Source organism: Geotrypetes seraphini, chromosome 3, assembly GCF_902459505.1.
Source record: "Geotrypetes seraphini chromosome 3, aGeoSer1.1, whole genome shotgun sequence".
Lineage (NCBI taxonomy): Eukaryota > Metazoa > Chordata > Amphibia > Gymnophiona > Dermophiidae > Geotrypetes > Geotrypetes seraphini.
Window position 1 is genome coordinate 111,678,257 of NC_047086.1, and position 22,646 is coordinate 111,700,902.

The 22,646-nt window shown below is 43.9% G+C and overlaps 1 protein-coding gene across 4 annotated transcripts in view; it reads right to left on the minus strand.

Moving 5' to 3' along the window:
* LOC117357052 (adhesion G protein-coupled receptor F4-like) overlaps window positions 1–14,001 on the minus strand; it is a 79,888-nt gene extending 65,887 nt beyond the window's left edge. The window contains exons 1-3 of one of the 4 annotated variants that reach the window (XM_033937218.1): window positions 13,860–14,001; window positions 9,150–9,648; window positions 3,412–3,599 (exon numbers count right to left, since the gene is read on the minus strand). The gene's annotated coding sequence lies outside the window, so the exon portion shown is untranslated. The remainder of the gene's footprint in view (window positions 1–3,411; window positions 3,600–9,149; window positions 9,649–13,859) is intronic. The other 3 variants (XM_033937214.1, XM_033937216.1, XM_033937217.1) reach the window with 3 other exon arrangements.
* Between the last annotated feature and the right edge of the window lie 8,645 nt (window positions 14,002–22,646).

Here is a 22,646-nt window from a genome sequence, read left to right on the forward strand (position 1 = left end):
ATCTTTTTATCTGTCAGTGCTTTGCTAATAAGAGTGCTTTATATTTTACACTCGTTGTTTAGGAAAGTTCTTGGTCCATCCCTACTTTTCTTTGTGTTTTGGTTTTGCTATGTAGGAGCTTTCTCCTTCCTTTGCTTTAATTTGTACACCCTAATATTCAGCCATGTTTTGTCAGTTTGGTGACTGGAACCAGCAACCTATAGATCGACAATCTGTAATTTATATTTGTCCTGTTTGCTTGATTAGATTGTGAGCTCTACTGAGCAGGGACTGTCTTGAAAGTTTAATGTACAGCACTGCTTATATCTAGTAGCACTATAGAAATGGTAAGTATTAGTAGTAGGTGTAATACTATTGAATGTTATGGTACTATATAATGAATATTCAAAAATGTAGTGGGTGATATACTGGAAATAAATCTTGAAATTTAGAACTATCATAAAGTTGTGCTATTTAATTTCAGTGTACAATATCTACCAGACTGCTAAACTACATAAAAAGCAATAGCTACCCAACTATTATTTTCTCATAGATTCAAGACTTTTTAAACAACCAGGCCCAGATTCTATAAGTGGCGCAACAGATAAAGACCTAAATGGTCCATCCAGTCTGCCCATTAGTTATACCCATTAAATACTTGATTAATTTAACTTGTTTCTTCTTTGATATTTCTGGTCCACCTGGTATTATCCTAGGTTCCAAATGCTGAAGTTGCCGTCCAAGCTCACTCCAGCCTATCCAACCATCTGGTTTGCAGGATATCTACCATAAAGTCTGGCCAGTAACATCCTCATGTTCCAAGTTAGTGGAGTTCCCATTGATGCCCTCCCCAGCCCAATCCTACACCAAATCATCACATATGGGACACAGACCGTGCAAATTTCTCCAGTACCAGCCTTAACTCTTTAATTTATATTCTTCATTTTCTAATTAGAGATCCTCTATGTTTATGCCATGCTTTTTTTAAAATTCCATCACCGTTTTCCTCCCCACCACTTCCCTCGGGAGGGCATTCCAGGCTACCACCTTCTCGGTGAAAAATAATTTCCTAACATTGCTCCTGAGTCTTCCTCCCCACAATCGCAGCATTGTAAAAGGTAGGTGCCGTAAATGTAGGCCAGGGTTTTCAAGGCTTAAATTTCCGGCGCCTACCTTTCACGTGAATTGCGGCTACAGAGGCGCTTTACAACGCTTAACACCACTTCTGACGTTAGCTACACCTACAGTGGCATTAGGCGTCATAGTGCGCCAAGACAAAAAAAAGAATATCCAACAGATCTGCAGTGAAAATGCAACAATGCAAGGACAAAGGTGTGCAAGATGCAGGCAAAGTTTATTTAAAACAAACAGATTATTGCGTAGAAATAGACCACTTTCTACAAAATATGGGACATAGTGCGCCTCCATAACCACAACGCAGGTCCTACATTTTATTTAACAGCTTTTGCACTTGTTAGAAGCCTAAATTAAGGCAACATTTATAGAATATGGACCCCAATGTCCACATAATTGAAATGATCACAGGCTGCTTTGAAGCTTTAAGGCTTTCCTATGAATTTCAATAGCATAGGCTTGAAACTTATTGTTTTATCTTTTTTAAATTACTTACTTAAAGAGTCTTTTGAATTTTATAGCGTTCACTTTCTTTAAAGACAGATTAGCTTGTGTTCTGATATAGTTAAACCTATCCTCTTGTTTTTTTCCTTTTTCTCCGAACCCACAGTGTAACTTTATGCTATTCCTTACCCTTCATGTAGGTTTTATATTAAGTGTAATGTGTAATTTGTCAATGTTTGTTATATTTTAGCCTCTTGAATACTTTTATTTTGTTAATGTACATCGCCTAGAAATTTTGTAATAGGCGATTAATCAAATGTCCAATAAAACTTGAAAACTTGAAACTATTTGGTCCCTGCTATGTTGCCAAGCAAGAAAGGAGGAGGGGGGAAGGTGAGAGTAACTTGCTCGGGGATAAGGTATGGTTTCTGTGTCCTTCAGCCCAGAGCTTTATGGTTCATGGGGCTTGCAGCAAGGGGCATAATTTTAATGACTTAGAGCAGGGGTGTCAAAGTCCTTCCTCGAGGGCCGCAATCCAGCTGGGTTTTCAGGATTTCCCCAATGAATATTCATGAGATGTATTAGCATACAATGAAAGCAGTGCATGCAAATGGATCTCATGCATATTCATTGGGGGAAATCCTGAAAACCCGACTGGATTGCGGCCCTTGAGGAGGGACTTTGACACCTCTGACTTAGAGAATGTTACACCTTACGCCTGGAACAAACTGCCTGGGATAGGCACGTGGGATCTCTCAGAGAGAGAAAGAGATAATGGTTACTGTGGATGGGCAGACTAGAGGGGCCATTTGGCCTTTATCTGCCGTCATGTTTCTATGAGTTAGTATGTCAAGCTCCATCCCTGGAACTATTAAAATCCCACCTCTTCAAAAATGCATTTAACTCATAACCTCCTCACCTTAAGTACCCTGAGAAAATCCTAATCTCATACTTGTCCTGTTGTCTCTTAAATATGTTGTTCTACAGTACTGCATATGCCTAATAGCGCTATAGAAATGTTAAATAGTAGTAGTAGGGTGAGGGGATAATAGTGTCTGAGGATCTCAAGGTGGTGAAACAATGTAAAGAAGTGGTGGCCGAAGTCAGAAGAATTCAAGGCCGCACAGTGAGAGGCATAACAAGCAGAATAAAGAAGTGTTAATACTCTTGTACAGGTTATTGGTGTGACCCCACTTGGAGTATTGTATTCAGTTTTGAAAGCCACATCTCAAGGACATAAAAAGACTTCAAATAGTCCATAGAAAAGCAACAAAAATGGTTTGGGGTTTATGTCAAAAGATGTACGAAAAGAGATTTGAAGACCTGAATATTGTGACAGACAGGGCAGGATTAGCCAGTAGGCCAAATAGGCGCGTGCCTAGCGCCTGAAATGGTCAGGGGGGACGATGAAGGAGGGCACCAACATTGATTTTTTCCAAACGGCAATGGGCCCCCTCCAGCATTGATCAGCAATGCGGGCCCCACCCCAATCCGCAACGCAGCCCCCCCTCCCATCGACGGAAAGTAAGACAAGCAAGCAACGCGGGTAAGAAAGGCAACGGGAACTGTACCGTAATTGTGCAAGCGGTGCTGCTTGCCCAAAGCTTCCCTCTGGCACAGCTTCCTGTTTCCGCCTGGGAGCATTGTGGGGTGGGGCGGGGCAGGGGGCCCAGTGTACTTGTGTGCCTAGGGGCCCTTGACAAATTAATCCTGCCCTGGTGACAGACTATGCTTGACAAGGTCTGGGTTTGGAATGGGGGGAGGCACAAGAAAGAAAGCTGAGCAAACAGGAAAACATGGCATAAATCAGTGTCTCTCTCAAGAAAATGGAAAAAAGCTGAACCAGAAACTTACCTCATGGTTCTTTTCTGGGATATTCCTAGGATAAGCAGCATAAAATCTGTTTTACTACTTGAGATCTAGCTAGGTATTAGGACCTGGGTTGGCCACTGTTGAAAACAGGATACTGGACTTGGACGAGCTTCGGTCTGTCTCAGTATGGCGACTCTTATGTGTTTTTCTCCAGCAGTGGAAAGGAAGTCCTATAGGGCAGGGCAAGAAGGAGAAGTAGGCAAGCTGAATGGAAACAGTCTTCTGGGAATTACAGTCATAAACACTTGCAAGACAGGAAGAGTGTGCCTCATTAGTAACCCTTTTAAACTGCAGAAAAGCAGTGGAGCATAGCTGAGTGTTCCCATAAAGCAAGGTGGTTGATTACCGTAACTGCCTTCTCTAGCTACAGAAAGGAATACCTGCCACATTCTGCCCCTCTCATGCGATTTCTTGTTTCCAGCGGGCAGTTCAAGGCAGAGGAAAGCTCTTACAGTCCAGCTGGAAACAAGCTGTGTGGAATAGTGCTGCCCGATTTCCGATTCAAATCGATTTAAAAAAAAAAAAATTGGCCTGGCCAATTTGGTGACGGACCTTCCTCCCCGTGCCTTCCTAAAGCAGGAGCGACAGCACTGCCTCTTGCTGGCCTGCCGCTGCTGCTCCTGCTGTAGGGGGGCAAGGAGGGGGGGGAAGAGTCAGTCGGAAAGAGCTGCAAAAATCCTGTTACTATCTTGTTCCGTGCTTTGGCTGCTTTGGCGCTCTATGCTGCATCCTCCGGCTTCCCCCCAGGCCTCCCACTCTTACCACAGCCTGCAGAGAGGATCGTTGCTGCTCTACACAATCCTTGTAGGCTGCCACCGTCCTCAGAAGCACCTTCCCTCTGACGCGATCCTGCCCCTGACATCAGGGGAGAGGCGAGACTGCATCAGAGAGAATGTGCTTCTGAGGACGGTGGCAGCTTACAAGGATCGCGTAGAGCACTAGCGATCCTCTCTGCAGGCTGGACAGGGGGAGAAGGGGTACTGCTGGACAGGTTGGTGGTAAATGAAGGGAGAAGAGGTGCTAATGGACTTGGCAGAAAGGGAGGGAAAGGAAAGGTGCTACACACTGGAGGGGAGGGTGAGATGGTGCATGGGGAGAGAGCATGTTGGGTTGGGGGGTGGGAAGGAGGGTTGCCACTCAAGGGAAGAGGCAAGGACAGAGAGAGAAAGCGTTCATGAAGCGGAAAGTGTTGGGCTCATGAAGAGGGCGAGGTGGATGAGGAGAACAGAAAGGAGGGAAGGAGAAATGTTACAATGGGAAAGGAGGGAGAGATGCTGGATGAAAGCGTAGTTGAGAAAAGGAGAGATGGTGGATCTGGGGATGGTGGGGTCCATCGCTGCAGCTGCATGGATGGAGATGAAAAAAGGGAAGATGCCAGACCTCCGGGGAAGGGAAGGGAAATGGAAGGGGAGGACAGAGATGGAAGATGGATGGTTAGCACAGAGAAAGAAGAAAAAAGGAGACCCTGGCAAGTGAGTTATCAGAAGACAACCAGAGCCTGGGACCAACAAGATTTGAATAATGACCAGACAACAAAAGGTAGAAAAAAAATTTTATTTTCTGTTTTGTGATTACAATATATCAGATTTGAAATGTGTAACCTGCCAGAGCTGGTGTTAGATTAAGGTGACCATATGTCCCATTTTGAACGGGACTGTCCCCTTTTTTTTAGATCCCCTGTCCCGTTGTCCCCACGCACAGCTTTGGGATGCCCAAATGTCCCGTTTTCAGGGACAGCATCCCGAAGCTATGCATGGGGACAACGGGACAGCCGATCGCTTCCCCTCCCTCCAGTACCGAAGCCTGCTTCCCCCCTCGGACTGGCCCCCGCTGCTGCTGCCTACTGCCACTTCAAACATCCCCCCGGTCCGCTGTCGCTGCTGACCGCCACCTGCTGCAACTAAAGCAAGGAAGGTCCAGGCGCCAGCCCACAAACCTTCTTCCCGATGCCAATTCTGATGTTGGAAAAGAAGTTCCAGGCCAACTAATCGCTGCCTGGCTGGCCTGGAACTTCCTCTCCGATGTCAGAATTGATGTCTGAAAGAAGGTTTGTGGGCCGGCATCTGGACCTTCCTTCACTTTTGTTGTGGCAGGCGGCGGGCGGCGGGATGTTTGAAGCAGCGGTAGGCAGCAGCAGTAGTGGGGGCCAGTCCGGGGGGTGGAGGGGGGACAGGCTTCGGCACGGAAGAGAGGGAGGAAGGCAGGCTGGCTTTAGCATGGCAGGGAGGGAGGGAGATAGGTAGGTTGGTAGCTTCGGGGAAGGGGGTGGAACAAAGGCTGGAGGGCAGTGAGGGGGGACATAGGAAGGAGCACTGGGGGCACTAAGGACATGGGAATGAGGCACTGGGGCACTAAGGACATGGGAAGGAAGCACTGAGGGCACTAAGGACATGGGAAGGGGAACTAATGACATGGGGACGGGGAACGAGGCACTGGGGGCACAAGGACATGGGAAGGAGCACCGTGGGCACTAAGGACATGGGATGGATGCACTGGGGGCACTAAGGACATGGGATGGAGGCACTGGGGGCACTAAGGACATGGGAAGGAGACACTGGGGGCACCAAGGACATGGGAAGGGGAACTAAGGACATGGGAAGGAGACACTGGGAGCACTAAGGAAATGGGAAGGGGCACTAAGGACATAGGAAGGAGCACTGGGGGCACTAAGGATATGGGAAAGAGGAACTAAGGACATAGGAAGGGGAACTAAGGACATGGGAAGGGATGGGACTAACAATTAAAAGATGTCCCGTTTTGATAAAAAAAATAAACGGTCACGTTATGTTAGACCGCAAACGTGAGCTAGGATTTAATAGAGAAAGGAAAAAAGTCTTTTTTGTTTATTTTGTTTATACCACAGCGCCAGTGTGGGTAGGTGAGGGCAAAGGGAGTGAAGAGGCTATAAAATAAACCCATCAGGATGTTTGAAAAAAGCACCCACTTGGGCAGAAAAATCTATTCAATAGGCTGAATCGAATCAAAATTTTTTTTCCTCATTCGGGCAGCACTAGTACAGACCCCTGCAGCACTCCACTGTTTACTCTCCTCCACTGAGAAAAATTACCATTTAACTCTACCCTCTGTTTTCTATCCGATAACCAATTCCTAATCCACAACTGAACTTTGTCACCTATCCCACGACTTTTTAATTTTCTCAGGACACTCTCGTGAGGAACTTTATCAAAAACTTTCTGAAAATCTAGATATATTATATATACACAATACAATAAATCAATTTCTAGACCGCATAACCAAATAGTTCTATGTGGTTCACAAAGAGTAATAAGGATACAGAAATAATCCGAATGAAGAGATCCAATTGCCTATGAATTTATTAAAGAGATGGGTCTTCAATTGCCTTCTAAACTGAAGGTAAGAAATGAGACAAGGAGCACAAATGCTTGAAATCACTATCGTGCATAGCAGCTGGAAAAGAGAGTTGTTGCTCCTGAAATTTTTTATATTTATAGCCATTAACTGATGGAAAGGCAAACAATGCATGAGTTTTAAGGAGACTGATGAAAGAAAATCAGACCAATTTCAATGATTGATTCATTTTTGGTCTTTCACGTTGGTCACTGAGGTCTCCTTTTTTCTCTCTGTTACATTAGTGACATCACCATAAGCCTTCTGCTAGCTGATAGTTTTTGTGATTTACAGATTGAGCACTCTCATTCACTCAGTTTTTTGAGTGCTAAAAGCTTTAATTCACAGAACAGTCAATAAAGGGAGAGAGAGCTTCAAGGAGGAAGATAAAAGAGAGAGAGGCTGACTGTTCTGAAGTTATTGAAGCAGGACAGAAGGAAGCCATGGTGTGCCCTCACCTGGAGTACTGCGTGCAGCACTGGTCACCGTATATGAAGAAGGACACGGTACTACTCGAAAGAGTCCAGAGAAGAGCGACTAAAATGGTTAAGGGGCTGGAGGAGTTGCCATACAATGAGAGATTGGAGAAACTGGGCCTCTTCTCCCTTGAAAAGAGGAGACTAAGAGGGGACTTGATCGAAACGTTCAAAATACTGAAGCAAATAAACTTAGTAGATAAAGACAGACTGTTCACCCTTTCCAAGGTAGGGAGAACGAGAGGGCACTCTCTAAAGTTGAAAGGGGATAGATTTCGTACAAATATAAGGAAATTCTTCTTCACCCAGAGAGTGGTGGAAAACTGGAATGCTCTTCCGGAATCTGTTATAGGGGAAAACACCCTCCAGGGTTTCAAGACAAAGTTGGACAAGTTCCTGCTAAACTGAAATGTACACAGGTGAGACTGGACTCATTTAGAGCACTAGTCTTTGACCTGAGGGCCGCCACATGAGCGGACTACTGGGTAGGATGGACCACTGGTCTGACCCAACAGCGGCAATTCTTATCTTCTTATGTTATGTTCTTATGTATGATGGTGAGGTTGATGTAAGGGTGAAGTGACAAGAGGACAACCCAGAGGTAAGCTATTTGCATGGGAGTAAAGAAAACTTTAAACAGAAAGGGAGAAGTGGTAAGAAGCCAGTCTCCTAATTGGTGCATTGGATGCAAGGGGTAAAGGGAACCTAGCTTGGATTAGGCCTCTGTGTAATGCAAATGGGTGCACTGGAAGAAAAGGGAAAGGCTTGAGTGAGAGTCAGCCTTAAAGAGGACAACCCTGTGCTTTTGAAAATTATGCTTCATCAGAAAGTGGAAAGCCCTAGAGAAATAAGGAAGGGGAAAGAGCCACTGTTGTTTCTATTGCATAAGAACATAAGCAATGCCTCCGCTGGGTCAGACCTGAAGTCCATCGTGCTCAGCAGTCCGCTCACGCGGCAGCCCAACAGGTCCAGGACCTGTGCAGTAATCCTCTATCTATACCCCTCTATCCCTTTTTCCAGCAGGAAATTGTCCAATCCTTTCTTGAACCCCAGTACCGTACTCTGCCCTATTACACCCTCTGGAAGCACATTCCAGGTGTCCACCACATGTTGGGTAAAGAAAAACTTCCTAGCATTCATTTTGCATAAAAGAGTTCTATTTAACCCTATACAATATTGGGGTAAGGGGAAGATAGGACCTATCTTTAAAAGCCTGTGTGTTGGCAGACATATATAACATGAGAAACTACGTAGAAAGCCTTAAGGAAGTGGGGAGGGGCAGGAGCTCTGTTCTTTGTTTGGAAGAAAAAAGTTCCATTGTTGACTGAAGAGTGTGCTATGTTTACTTCAATAGAACAGGAATACATTGTTGAGCCATGATTAATTAGAATCTATTTTATATTTGAAAAGGAAAACATAAAACTGTTTGTTTTGGTGATACAGAATAAAGAACATTTTACGGAACATTCTAGAGCTTGGCAGTCTATTGTGGCATAGTAGTAGCAGTAGTAGTAAAGAGTGGGTAGAAAGGCCTACAAACCCCCTAGCCTACAGCCAGCAACGTCTAAGCCAGTGGTCTCAAACTCGTGGCCCGGGGGCCACATGTGGCCTGCCAGGTATTATTTTGAGGCCCTCAGTATGTTTATCATAATCACAAAAGTAAAATAAAACAGTTTCTTGATCATATGTCTCTGTAGCTATAAATTACAATATTATTATTAAGACTTAGCCAAAAGGAAAGATTTATAAACTATAAAGAGTTTTACTTCATGCAAAATTGTCATTTCTTTAATAAGACATTGGAAAAAGGGATCCAAGATGGCCGCTGAACAGACGCTCTGAGAGCGACGCTCCGGACCGCTCCAGACATCTTACCTTATTTCCTGATTCGGCGGCTTCGCGGCCCGATTTCCTATTAGGATGCCGAAGAGAAGGGGTAGGAGCGCAGCTGGTGCCTCACTGTGCTCAGATTTTCCTTCCCTTGGCAGAATTGATGAACTGCTGCGGCGGATGCAGGGGGCAGCGTTGTCCATGTTGGTGAGCAGCCCTTTGGGAGCACCCGGACAGAGCGAGGCTGGGGTTGTCTCTCCTGGGCTTGAAATCACCCTAAGTCCCGACCTGAGAGCCCCACCTCCGCGACCTCGGTCTACCAGCTCTCCAGGGGCAGAGGAAACCCCGGAGAAGGGGGAGGTCCTTTCCCCAGAGGCAGTAAGTCCTATATTGTAGACTGTGGAAGCAGTGCTCCCTGACCAGGGAGCAACTGCAGAAGAAACCGAGGTAGGACAAGCACACGGAGGTGGATTCCAGTCAGAATCAAGCCAGGACAGCTTTTCTTCTCAGGACGGTGAGCATTTCTACACCCAGCAAAGATTTTCTATTTGGGAGAAACCAGCATAAGTGACCTTAGATTCTTTATGGGGTCTGATTGCAAAGTTTACTAAAACTATCAGTCCGAATTTCCAATATATAGAGGGGAAATTGATTCAACATACTAGAGAGCTGAAAGATTTAACAGCGGATTTGACTGTCTCAAAGGCTACGATTCAAAAGCTTGATCAAGATATGCTTATAGTTAAACAAGTACAAGAGTCCCTAATCAAAGATAATACTAATCTCAGGAATAAAGTGGAAATACTTGAAAATAATTCCCGAAATAATAATCTGAGATTTATTTAATTTCCCTAGATTAACCACCGTTACTCCTAGGGAAATGTTAAGGAGATATCTGATTGAAATATTGCAAGTTTCTGAGGAAACTTTACCACCATTTACTCAAGTGTATTATTTACCAAATAAAGATGGGACTCAATTGCAGTCTAAAATATCGAATCAAATACCATTGAATGTTTCTGAAATTTTAGAAACATCAGATAGAGACAGCAGTACCTTCTACAATGGTTGTGACTCTAGCAATAGATAAAGTATGGTTATTGAGACTTTTCTTCAAAAATAAACAAAGAGTTTCTTGGATGTAAAGTACAAATGTTTCCTGATTTTTCTAGAGAATCTCAAAAGCGTCATAGAGAATTTCTACTTTTGAAACCTGGAGTCACTTCACTGGGTGTGACGTTTTACTTAAGATATCCTTGCAAGTGTATTAGTTGCTAAATGCTTTTTTTTTTTAACCTCGTCAGTTAACAGCTTTTCTGGCTTTGTCTCGACTGGATAAAGAGGAATCAGCAATAACTCAATAGTTTATATAAGCTGTTCTTTATATCTCAGTTCTGTCTGTAATTTGTCTAATTTTTATAATAATAATTTTTTTTTTCCTTTTTCTCTCGCTTAACGTAATCTTGGATCTCTTTTTTGAGGACTTGAGTTGGGTTAGTTGAAATAATTTTATTTATGTTTATTGTGATTCATATTGGTTATAAGTTATATTTCACTAACCTACTTTCTGTACAAGTGACTACCAATGTTCCCTCTAAGGATTGATGAGGTGTGTGCAAAAAAACAAAAATGCATGAGCGACAAGTTACATACTCCACAAATTTATGAGCAGGCGCGGAGGACGAGTGGCCATGAGATTGTGGGAGGGTTAAATACTCAAAACTTAGAAGAATAACAATTTACTTAAAGTTTTTGCTTCGCCAGCTTTCTGGTATCTTTACATACAGTGGCATACCTAGCATATGTAACACCCAGAGCCCATCATTTTTTGGCACACACCCCCCCCCCCATCTGTACGAAAAACATGATTTTTAGTAACAAGCCACATGTCACACATGGGTACCTAGGAAAAGGCAGCATCTTACATATTGCAGTGAGCAGTACATCAATACATCCATTGTAAAACTAAACAAGCCAGACCAGCACAGATCAATCCTACACCGTCAATCCTAACAGAAAACCATGTCTTTCGAACACACAGAAAACACCTTCGCCTAGTATGGAATATGCCATCACAAACTAACCCCTCCCCCTTTTACAAAACTGTAATGTGGATTTTAGCCACGGTGGTAACAGCTCTGACGCTCATAGAATTCTAAGCATCAGAGCAGCTACCACCACAGCTGGCGCTACAAAACGCTCCACAGTTTTGTAAAAGGGGGGATAAAATAGAAATACACCCAAGAAGTTACTTTAGATGCCTTGTGGGACCTGGTGGCTAATATGGTGAGAACAATTAATGTGGGAAAATGAAAGATCAAGAAAAGGAAATTACCTTAATAAAACAAGATATTGCTGACTCTAATATATCTTTAGATAGTATCAAAAATGAATTAAAATCTTCCAAACAGCTTCAAGAAACTTTAATTAAGGACAATGTGAATTTAAGAAGGAAGATTGAAACATTTGAAAATTTTTCAAGAGGAAACAATATCAGATTGATTAACTTTCCACGAATTACAACAATTACTCCGCGTGAGATGTTAAAACGATACCTGATGGAAATATTGGAAGTTCCTGAGGGTTCATTACCTCCATTTACACAGGTGTATTACCTTCCCAAGGAAAATCTAATTCAACAACAGGAAGACAGCCAAGGACCAATAGATGTATCGGCATTATTGGAATTATCAGATAAAGAAATGGCTACTCCTGCAACATTAGTGGCAACTTTAGCTCTAACAATGGATAAGAACTGGATTTTGAGACTTTTCTTTAAAAATAGAGTGAAAGAATCTATGGGACTCAAAATACAAATGTTCCCAGATTTAGCTAGGGACACACAAAGGCGAAGAAAAGAGTTTCTTATGTTAAAACCGGGAATTATAGCTCTTGGAGCAACCTTTTTTCTTCGATATCCTTGCAAATGTGTTATACAATATAATTCTCAAAAATATGTTTTCTTTGAGCCCTACCAGCTGACAACTTTCCTATCTCTTTCTCGGCTTGAGAAAGAAAAGAAAGGAGGAGTATAGTATAATTAAGATGTCCCCACCAGCTGACTTGCATTATTTTCCTTAATAAATATTTCTTTGTTTTCCGTTTTATAATTACATTTTGGATCTTTTGTGGACTTGAGCTGATTTAAGTTAACTTAGTATCTTTGAATTTATAATATTATTGTGATTTTCTTTTCCTGACTTAAAGCTTTCTGTACAAGTAAATCTTGAATTGTATTATTGAAAATTGAATAAATAAATAATAAAAAAAAAAAAAAAAAAGAAATACCCAGCTTCAACGCTCTAGCTCAGGGATGCCCAAACTTTTTGGGCTTGCGAGCTACTTTAAAATGACCAAGTCAAAATGATCTACCAACAATAAAATTAAAAAACACAAAGCACACTATACGCTGAGAAAATGTTAATTATCATTCCTATTCTGGGTTTTTTTCAAAGAGGTCAAAGCAGATGACTCTATGCATTGTCACCTCAGTAACAACCATACAAAAATATACCCCCCTTCCTTTTTATTAACACACAATAGCAGTTTTTAGCACAGGGAACTGCGCTAAATGCCCAACGCTGCTCTCGACGCTCATAGGATCCCTGCGCTAAAAAACACTATTGCGGTTTAGTAAAAGGGGACCATAGTGCAAAATATAAGACAGATCACTAAATTTAAAATAAAATCATTTTTCCTACCTTGTCTGGTGATTTCATGAGTCTCTGGTTGCACTTTCTTCATCTGATTGTGCATCCAATCTTTCTTCCCTTCTTTCAGCCTGTATGCTTCCTCTCCTCCAGACCTCATTCCCTCCCCTAACTTTTTCTTCCTCTCTCCCTGCCCTTTCTTTTTTTTTCTCTCTTGATGCCCCCTTTCTTTTTTTCTGTTTCCCTTCTATCTCCCTGCCTGCCCCCTTTCTTTATCCCTACCCTCCACAAAGCCACTGCTGCCACCATCGGGGGAAACAGGCCCCAAAGCCACCGCCGTGGCTGCCCCAAGCTCTCTCTGCTTCCCACCGTCAGACCGACCAGCATTCCCCCGACATCAATTCTGCCGTCGGAGAGGAAGTTCCGCCCAGCCAGGCAGCGATTGGCTGGCCCGAACTTCCTCTCCGATGGCAGCCTTAGGGGGGGTGCACAGCCGGCCTGATCTGGACCTGGCCGGCTGTGCACCCCCCCTAAGGCTGCACCCAGGGCGGACCGCACTCTCCCCGCCCCCTTTGGTACACCACTGAAGACGTGGCAGCGGCTCCTCTCACGATCCCCACCTGCGTCGGAAGTGCATCGGGGATCTTACTATGCAGTCCTCAGTTTCCCACTGCATATTTTAGTGAGCAACACGAGAAAAATTATGTGCGACGTCAATGAAAATAGTGAGCAATCGCTTATGCGCTCAGCTTAGAAGGAACATTGGTGACTACTTGAATATACTATTAAAATGATGCATATTTGTTTGTATTGAGTACCTTGGGGTGCCTGGGCATTGTATTTGATGCTGTTTGCATCAATAAAAATTGTTTGAATCTAATAAGACATTAACTATTTTTTTCTGAGGCCCTCCAAGTACCTACAAATCCAAAATGTGGCCCTGTGTTCTGCCCACGTATTGCTATATTAAGAGTATATAGAAGTCACCTGCACCAAAGCGTCAGAGTAATAGGATTCTTTATTGGATACACATCAGATAATACCAAATAGTGCAAATGGACATCAGATAATATACAAAGAACAATCAATAAACCAAGTACTTCACCATGATTGGCAAGCCCTCTTCCAATTCTGATCGGGAATCTGATCGATCAAGGGAAGAGACCCAACCCACAGTTCCCGTGGCCGCGGCAAGTTCCAAAGATTCAGTCTGCGCCTCTCGGCCTTTTATAGCACAGAAAGTGCTGATTTCTCACACACACACAGACACTGCTGTTTCTGCAGCAATAACAGGTGTCTCCCTTATCTCCTCGCTCTCCCAGATGGAATGTACTGCTCAGGCCCTCCCTAATTCCAGTACCACGGGAAACCTTCCTCGGCCTTTCTCGGTGAAACACAAAACATTATCAGAGCTATCATACAGGTTGATAAACAACTTGCTCTCACGAAAGTGAGCTGTAAGGCTGCTAATTGTCTGGCAGAGATGCCAGCTAGAAAATCAGGCAGACATGAAGATTCACACCTAATAGCCGAAGTGACCACTTGCCATGCCCTGGCCAGCCATGGGCATAACACCCTGCAAAGGGTTTGAGTTTGAGACCACTGCTCTAAGCAACCTTTCTCTTAAAAGTAAACTCCCTTTTAATCAGAAAAGCTGTCCAGATCAATACCTGAGATACCTGCAGACAACAGCGAGTGCATCCCCAGTGGTACTGCATCACAATATGTATACTTTAGAGGAAAGGAGGGACAGAGGAGATGTGATACAGAAATTTAAATACTTGAAATATATTAATATACTTTAGAAATACTCGTCGGTCTTCACGAGCGAGGACACGTCCAATATACCGGACTCAGAGGAGCTCATGAGTGGGGAGCAGGCCAAAAGATTGGGGCATATAGAGGTAAGTCGGGAGGATGTCCTCAAGCAGATTGACAGACTGAAAAGCGGCAAATCACCGGGACCGGACGGGATCCACCCAAGGGTTCTAAAGGAACTAAGTCAGGAAATAGCGGGCGCAATCCAGCATGTTTGCAACCTATCCTTGAAAACTGGAGAGGTACCAGAGGACTGGAAACTGGCGAATGTCACACCTATCTTTAAGAAGGGATCAAGAGGTGACCCCGGGAACTACAGGCCGGTGAGCCTGACTTCAGTTATAGGGAAGATGGTGGAAGCAATGATCAAGGACAGCATTTGCGAGCACATCGAGAAAAATGGCCTACTGCGGACAAGCCAGCACGGATTCTGTAAGGGAAGGTCGTGCCTGACAAACCTTCTGTACTTCTTTGAGGGAATAAGCAGTCAGGTGGACAAAGGGGAACCCATAGACATCATTTACCTCGATTTTCAAAAGGCCTTTGACAAGGTGCCACATGAAAGGCTGCTTAGGAAGCTGTGGAACCACGGGGTGAGCGGGGATGTACACAGATGGATCAAGCACTGGCTGTCAGGTAGACTACAGAGGGTCGGAGTAAAGGGCCAATATTCTGACTGGCGGGGAGTCACGAGCGGTGTGCCGCAGGGATCGGTGCTGGGGCCGCTACTCTTCAACATATTTATCAATGACCTGGAAACGGAGGCAAAGTGTGAGGTTATAAAATTTGCAGACGATACCAAGCTCTGCGCCAGAGTTAGGACCAGGGAGGAGTGTGAGGAACTGCAAAGGGACCTCGATAAGCTGGAGGACTGGGCAAACAAATGGCAAATGCGCTTTAACGTAGATAAATGCAAGGTCATGCACATAGGGAAAAAGAACCCGTTGTTCGAGTATAAAATGGGGGGGAGATTGCTGGAAGACACCGGACTTGAGAGAGACTTGGGTGTGCTAGTGGATCCATCCATGAAACCATCCGCACAGTGTGCAGCAGCCTCGAAGAAAGCCAACAGGATGCTGGGCATCATCAAGAGGGGCATATCAACCAGGACGCGGGAAGTCATCATGCCGCTGTATCGAGCGATGGTGCGCCCACATCTGGAATACTGCGTTCAATATTGGTCGCCGCACCTCAAGAAGGACATGGCAGTTCTTGAGAGAGTCCAAAGGAGGGCAACGAAACTGGTAAGAGGGCTGGAAAACTTCCCATATGCTGAGAGGCTGGATAAACTGGGGCTCTTCTCTCTGGAAAAAAGGAGGCTCAGGGGGGATATGATAGAGACCTTCAAAATACTTAGGGGCATAGAGAGGGTGGACAGGGACAGGTTCTTCAGACTAAAAGGGACGACAGGTACGAGGGGGCACTCAGAGAAACTGAAGGGAGATAGGTTCAAATCAAATGCAAGGAAGTTTTTCTTCACCCAAAGGGTCGTGGACAAATGGAATGCGCTCCCGGATGAAGTGATCCGGCAGAGTACAGTACAGGGATTCAAACAGGGATTGGACAGATTCCTGAGGGAAAAGGGGATCGTGGGGTACTGAGGGAGGTGCTGGGGTGTTGCATAAGTATAGACAGCTCACCAGGTCGTGCAGGTGCAAGGCTGGAGGGTTAGGACATTGATGGGAAGATAGGACTTCGATGAGAAACCTAGGGGGCAAGGGGGCCCCTTCTGGTGATTAAGGCAGGTCATGACCTGTTGGGCCGCCGCGGGGGCGGACTGCTGGGCGGGATGGACCTCTGGTCTGACCCGGCAGAGGCACTGCTTATGTTCTTATGTTCTTATGTAAATAAATCTTATTCAGAGACAGGAAAACAGTTGAAGTAGGGTTATGAATAATGTGACCATACATCACGTTTTCAAAGGGACCGTCCCGTTTTCAAATCCCCTGTCCCGTTGTCCCTACACACAGCTTCCAGATGCCGAAATGTCCCATTTTCAGAGTCGGTGTCCCAAAGCTGTGTGTGTGGACAATGGGACAGGCAATCGCGAAGAATGGGCTCTCTCCCTGCTTCCCCACCCACCACTGCAACTACAGGAAAACAAGGTCCAGGCACCGACCCTCACCCTTCTCCCCAGTGTCAATTCTGATGTCGGAGAGGAAGTTCTGGGCCAGCTAATCGCTGCCTGGCTGGCCCAAAACTCGCCCAAAAGTGGCGTACCAAGGGCAGGGCGGGAGACGGGTTTCCCGGCCTTGGAGTCATGATCTGAGAACTTCCCTTTCTAATGGGCCTTCTCTCCTGTCCAATGCCCGGGACACAACTTGCTGACAATCCAGCGCACGGTGTCCATGCGCCTTCTCCCAGTCTCTCTACTGATCCCATTGAAGCAGAAAGCTGGTCGGATTGAGTGGCAGCTCCTCAGACAGAAACCAGCACGTGCGCACTGCCAAAACTTGCAGGGCGAAAGGGAAGGAAAGCAAAGAGTGAATATGAGGAAAAACTGGCAGGAGAAGCAAGAAACTTCAAACCCTTCTTCAGGTATGTGAAAGGGAAACAACCAGCCAGAGAGGAAGTGGGACCACTGGACGACGGAGACAGGAAAGGAGCGATAAAGGAGGAAAAAGAGATAGCTGACAGGTTAAACAAATTCTTCTCGTCAGTCTTCACCAGAGAGGACACATCCAATATCCCAGAAACCGAGGTGATTATAAACGGAGAACACGACGAAAGGCTGGTACAACTAGAGGTAAGCAAAGAGGATGTCCTCAGACAGATAGACAGACTGAAGAGTGACAAATCACCGGGCCCAGACGGCATCCATCCAAGGGTGCTAAAAGAACTGAGAAATGAAAAAGCAGAGACACTTCGCCAAATATGTAACCTCTCTCTAAAAACTGGGGAGATCCCAGAGGACTGGAAAATAGCAAATGTCACGCCCATCTTTAAGAAGGGATCAAGGGGTGACCCGGGAAACTACAGGCCTGCGAGCTTGACCTCGGTTCCGGGAAAGATGATGGAAGCAATGGTAAAGGACACAATCTGCGAACACATAGAAAACAATGGACAACTGAAGGCGAGCCAGCATGGCTTCTGCAAGGGAAGGTCGTGCCTCACGAACTTGCTGTACTTCTTTGAAGGAATAAACAGCCAGATGGATAAGGGGGAATCCATAGACATTATTTACCTTGACTTCCAAAAAGCCTTCGACAAGGTACCTCACGAGCGGCTACTTAAAAAGCTGTGGAACCACGGGGTGCAAGGGGATATCTATAAAACCCCATGTAATGAAAAATTAAATGTAAAATAATAGATTTTACATTTAATTTTTCATTACATGGGGTTTTATAGGAGCCGGTGTTTAGCCTATCACGCATCACGTTTAGTGATGATGTCACGTCGCCCGGTTCGTTTGTCTTTTTATTCGAGCCGGGCACGTCTCACAGTCCCAGCACCATTTTGAGAGGAGCCGGCTTCACTACGGTTTGGTTGTAAGAAGCGAGGAGACATCTGGATACTGCATAGATCCCCTGAAGTAGCCTTTCCAGGCGAAACAGAAAGTCTTTTCTGTCGGGACCAGGAGTTTAAAGCCTCTTTTGAAGTTCTACACCTTCAGATGAGTGTATTTTTCCTTGATTGTGACGTTTTGCTCCACGCCTCCACAACCGTCTACATAAGTGAAAATGAGCTGTAGCCCTCGCTATTAATTTAGTTAAGTTTGGGATTCTGGTCACCATTTTTCGGACACGAATAATACATTGAATTTTGTACACATTGCTGTTACTACAAAAAGCTCCTGAAAAATTTGATTCTGTATGAAAGGAAGTGATTGATTCATTGATTGATTTACATGTATACGGAGTTTTTTTATAAACCCTTGATGATATGTTTAGGTCTGGGCACTTGTGTAGTCCCAGCCTTCCACAATTGAGGTTTATTTTTCTCCGTTATTTTATGATTTCTCATACAGTGTACGTCTTGTCAGCAATTCGTGTGTATGTGACCTGAATGATTCCCTGCTACTAACTATTATCTACAATACTGTACGTGTTTGACATATATTTATTAGCTATTACGATTGTATTCCAGAAAATTATCTGGAGTAAGTCTTAACAGAGATTTCGGCAGTTGGAAGCCAAGCACAGTACTGGGTAAAGCTTTGGATTCTTGCCCAGAAATAGCTAAGAAAAAAAAATTAAAAAAATTTAAATTGAATCAGGTTGGGCAGATTGGATGGAACATTCGGGTGTTTATCTGCCGTCATTTACTATGTTACTATATTTTAACTTTTCCCCCCCAAAAATCAGAAAAAGTTCAATTTTCTCTATAATGGAGGGTTCCAACCCCCAAACCTCCCCCCACAACAGCAACGCGAACACTATGCAGTAAAGTGAGGGGGGTTCCCCACTCACAACCCACTTCGGAGCTCTTTAAAACTAAGTTTTTCCACAGCGTGCTGGTGCCGTGTGCCGAATTGTCAGTGCTCGATTGTCGGCACGCGACTGACTATGAACCATATTTTGCACTATATTTGTCTATTTTTTCTATGGTTACTGAGGTGACATTGCATATTTTAAAGTCATCTGCCTTGACATTTTTGATAAAACCCTGACACTCATAAATGATAATTAACATTTTCTCTGCGTAGTGTGCTTTGTGTTGTTTTTTAAAAAATTTTTATGTTTACCATTATAAATTAATAATATATTGTGTGTACATGAAAAATGAATGGAAGAAATTGGGGACAGGGCTGGGAGGGCTAAGGCAGGATTGGGAGGGGGGCTAGGGCAAGAATGGGGACGAGACTGAAATTTAATAGATGTCTTGTTTTGATGAAAAAAATAAATGTTCACATTAGTTTTGAATCAACATCAGTGTTTTCTGTGTATTATGATGTAATAATAATAACAGTTTATATACCGCAGGACTGTGAAAGTTCTATGCGGTTTACAATGATTAAAAAATGCTACAAATTGAGTAGAACTGATAAGTTAAAACTAGTGAATAGCGGCTCTAGAGATCAGTTAATGTGGGAAAGGTTATACAAATCAGGAGTTGAGTGGTGCATCAACAACAATTTCAGTAGTTGGGGAGTAAGGCCAGTGCCAGACACATTTCTACAGTCTGTGTCCCAAAATTGACAAAGATAAATGGGCCGGAGGGGGCTTTGACAGCTAATTTGCGGACGATATGAAGTTATTCAGAGTAGTGAAGACGCAGGGGGATTGCGAAGATCTGCAACGTGACATAATCAGGCTCGAGGAATGGGCACCAACATGGCAGATAAGGTTCAACGTGGATAAGTGTAAAGTGATGCATGTCGGTAACAAAAATCTCATGCACGAATACAGGATGTCCGGGGTGGTACTTGGAGAGACCTCCCAGGAAAGGGACTTGAGAGTTGTGATTGACAAGTCAATGAAGCCATCCGAGCAATGTGCGGTGGCAGCGAAAAGGGAGAACAGAATGCTAGGAATGATAAAGAAGAGGATCACAAACAGATCAGAAAAGGTTATCATGCCACTGTACCGGGCCATGGTGTGCCCTCACCTGGAGTACTGCATACAGTACTGGTCGCCGTACATGAAGAAGGACACGGTACTACTTGAAAGAGTCTAGAGAAGAGCAACTAAGATGGTTAAGGGGTTGGAGGAGTTGCCGTACAGTGAAAGATTAGAGAAATCGGGCCTCTTCTCCCTCGAACAGAGGAGATTGAGAGGGGACATGATCGAAACATTCAAGGTACTGAAGGGGATAGACTTAGTAGATAAGGACAGGTTGTTCACCCTCTCCAAGGTAGGGAGAATGAGAGGGCACACTCTAAAGTTGAAAGGGGATAGATTCCGTACAAATGCAAGGAAGTTCCTCTTCACCCAGAGAGTGGTAGAAAACTGGAACGCTCTTCCGGAATCTATCATAGGGGAAAGCATTCTCAAGGGATTCAAGACAAAGTTAGACAAGTTCCTGCTGAATAGGAACGAGCGTTGGTAGGGCTAGTCTCAGTTAGGGTGCTGGTCTTTGACCAGAGGGCCACCGAGTGAGCGGACTGCTGGACATGATGGACCACTGGTCTGACCCATCAGCGGCACTTCATATGTTCTTATGTTAATTCAACAGTTGGAAAGTAAGGCCAGTGCTGGACAGACTTCTACCATCTGTGCCCCAAAAATGGCAAAGATTCAGATCAGGATTAGAGTTACCATATTTGGAGTCTCACAAACACGGACAAATGGCCCCATCCCATTCCACCCCCATCCCTGCCTTGTTCCACCTCCAGCCCCGCTCATTTCTGCTTCAAGTTCCACCCCCTCAAAGCCTTGTCTTCTTCCTTGATGAACTCTGGCCGCATCTGGAGGGCGACAAGCATGCACAGATGTGTGTGACATTATCCGCACATGCTCAGAGCACCTCTAGATGCGGCCGGAGCTCGTTGGGGCTTTCCAAGACCCGGACAAACTGGTAACATGTACTCACTCTGGAGAGTACCTTTTGGGGGGAGGGGAAGGGGGGTTGAGAAGGGGAAATGGGGGGGAATTGAAAGGTTCTGGCAATTAGTCAAGGATAGGATAAGTGGACTTAGGTGGGGGAGGGGTGGTATGTTATCTTTGGGGCTCATAAGAGTCTAGGGCCTTGGAGTGCCTTTTCGCCCTCATTAATCTTGCTTGCCCTATGTAGAGTAGGAAGGGAGGGGGAAGAGTTTGGTTGATGTTATTATTGTACATGCTTGTTCTATTATTGTTTGTACTGTGTATCTTTGGGGTGTTATAGTGTTGTATTTGTTGTTGTTTGCATCAATAAAAATTGTTTGAACCTAAACTGGTAACGTGTCCATGTTTTCCCGGATGTCTGGCAACCCTAATCAGGATCAAGTATGTATATTTTATACCACAAATTGTTTGTAATACTGTGGTATCAATATGAAAGATATTAATATAGAAACTATTTTTTTCCAGAGAAAGGAAAATGGTAAAACTAGAGGGCATGAATTGAGGTTACGGGGTGGCAGATTTAGGAGTAATGTTAGGAAATTAATTTTCACGGAGAGGGTGGTCAGATGCCTGGAATGCCCTCCTGAGGGAAGTGGTGGAGATGAAAATGGTGACGGAATTCAAAAAAGCATGGGATGAACATAAAGGATCTCTGATGAGAAAATGAATGGTCCCATATATGGTGATTTGGTTTAGAATGAGCTAGGGAGGGCTTTGATTGAATCTTTAGTGACAGGTTGGTTAGGATAGGCTGGAGTGGGCTTCAGTGGCAAATCCAGCAGTGGGAACTTAAAGACAGTACCGGGCGGACTTCTATGTTCTATTTCCCAGAAAGATTAAAGAAAAGACCATTTGTTCTTCAAGATAAAACAGTACCCCCAGACAATTTCAGAAGATAAATCTGTAGCGGTTGAAGAAAAATGTGACTAAAATTAAGTTCTCCCTTTTTTTTTCCCTGAGGATAATACTCAAGAGCTCTAAAAAATAGATTTCTATTACTTTTTTTTCCCCTGTAACTTACTCATGAAGTGGTCCCATTAATGTGAGCTAGATTTAATTTAGATGTTGCTTGAAAAATTGATTTTTCCTTTTTTGAATTGTTGTTTTTCTGAATTTCTTATTATGTTATGTAATAAATAAATATAATGCAATTTTTAAAAACCCAGAAAACACAATTTAAACATGAATGTATAATGAGTGTGAATGTTGGGCAGACTGGATGAACCATTCAAGTCTTTATTTGCTGTCATATACTATGTTCCAAGTTTTATTTAAAAAATTTGATAAAACACATAAAAGTAATTTCTAAGCGATTAACATTAAAAGTTAGGGTATAAAACATATAGACATTATTGAGACAAATACTCATTTACTAGAAGTATAGGAAAGGGGGATGGAACTACAATTTTGATAGAAAAGTAACATTTAAAGGTAAAAACATCTAGGAAGGGGAGGATAGTAGCCTTATAAGGCTAGTTTCAGGTTGTTTTAAGAGCCTGCCTATGACTGTAATTGCATAATATGAGTTTCATTTCATAAATAATGCACACTATTTTTTAAATTTACATGGGGATTTTTCTTTTTTTTTT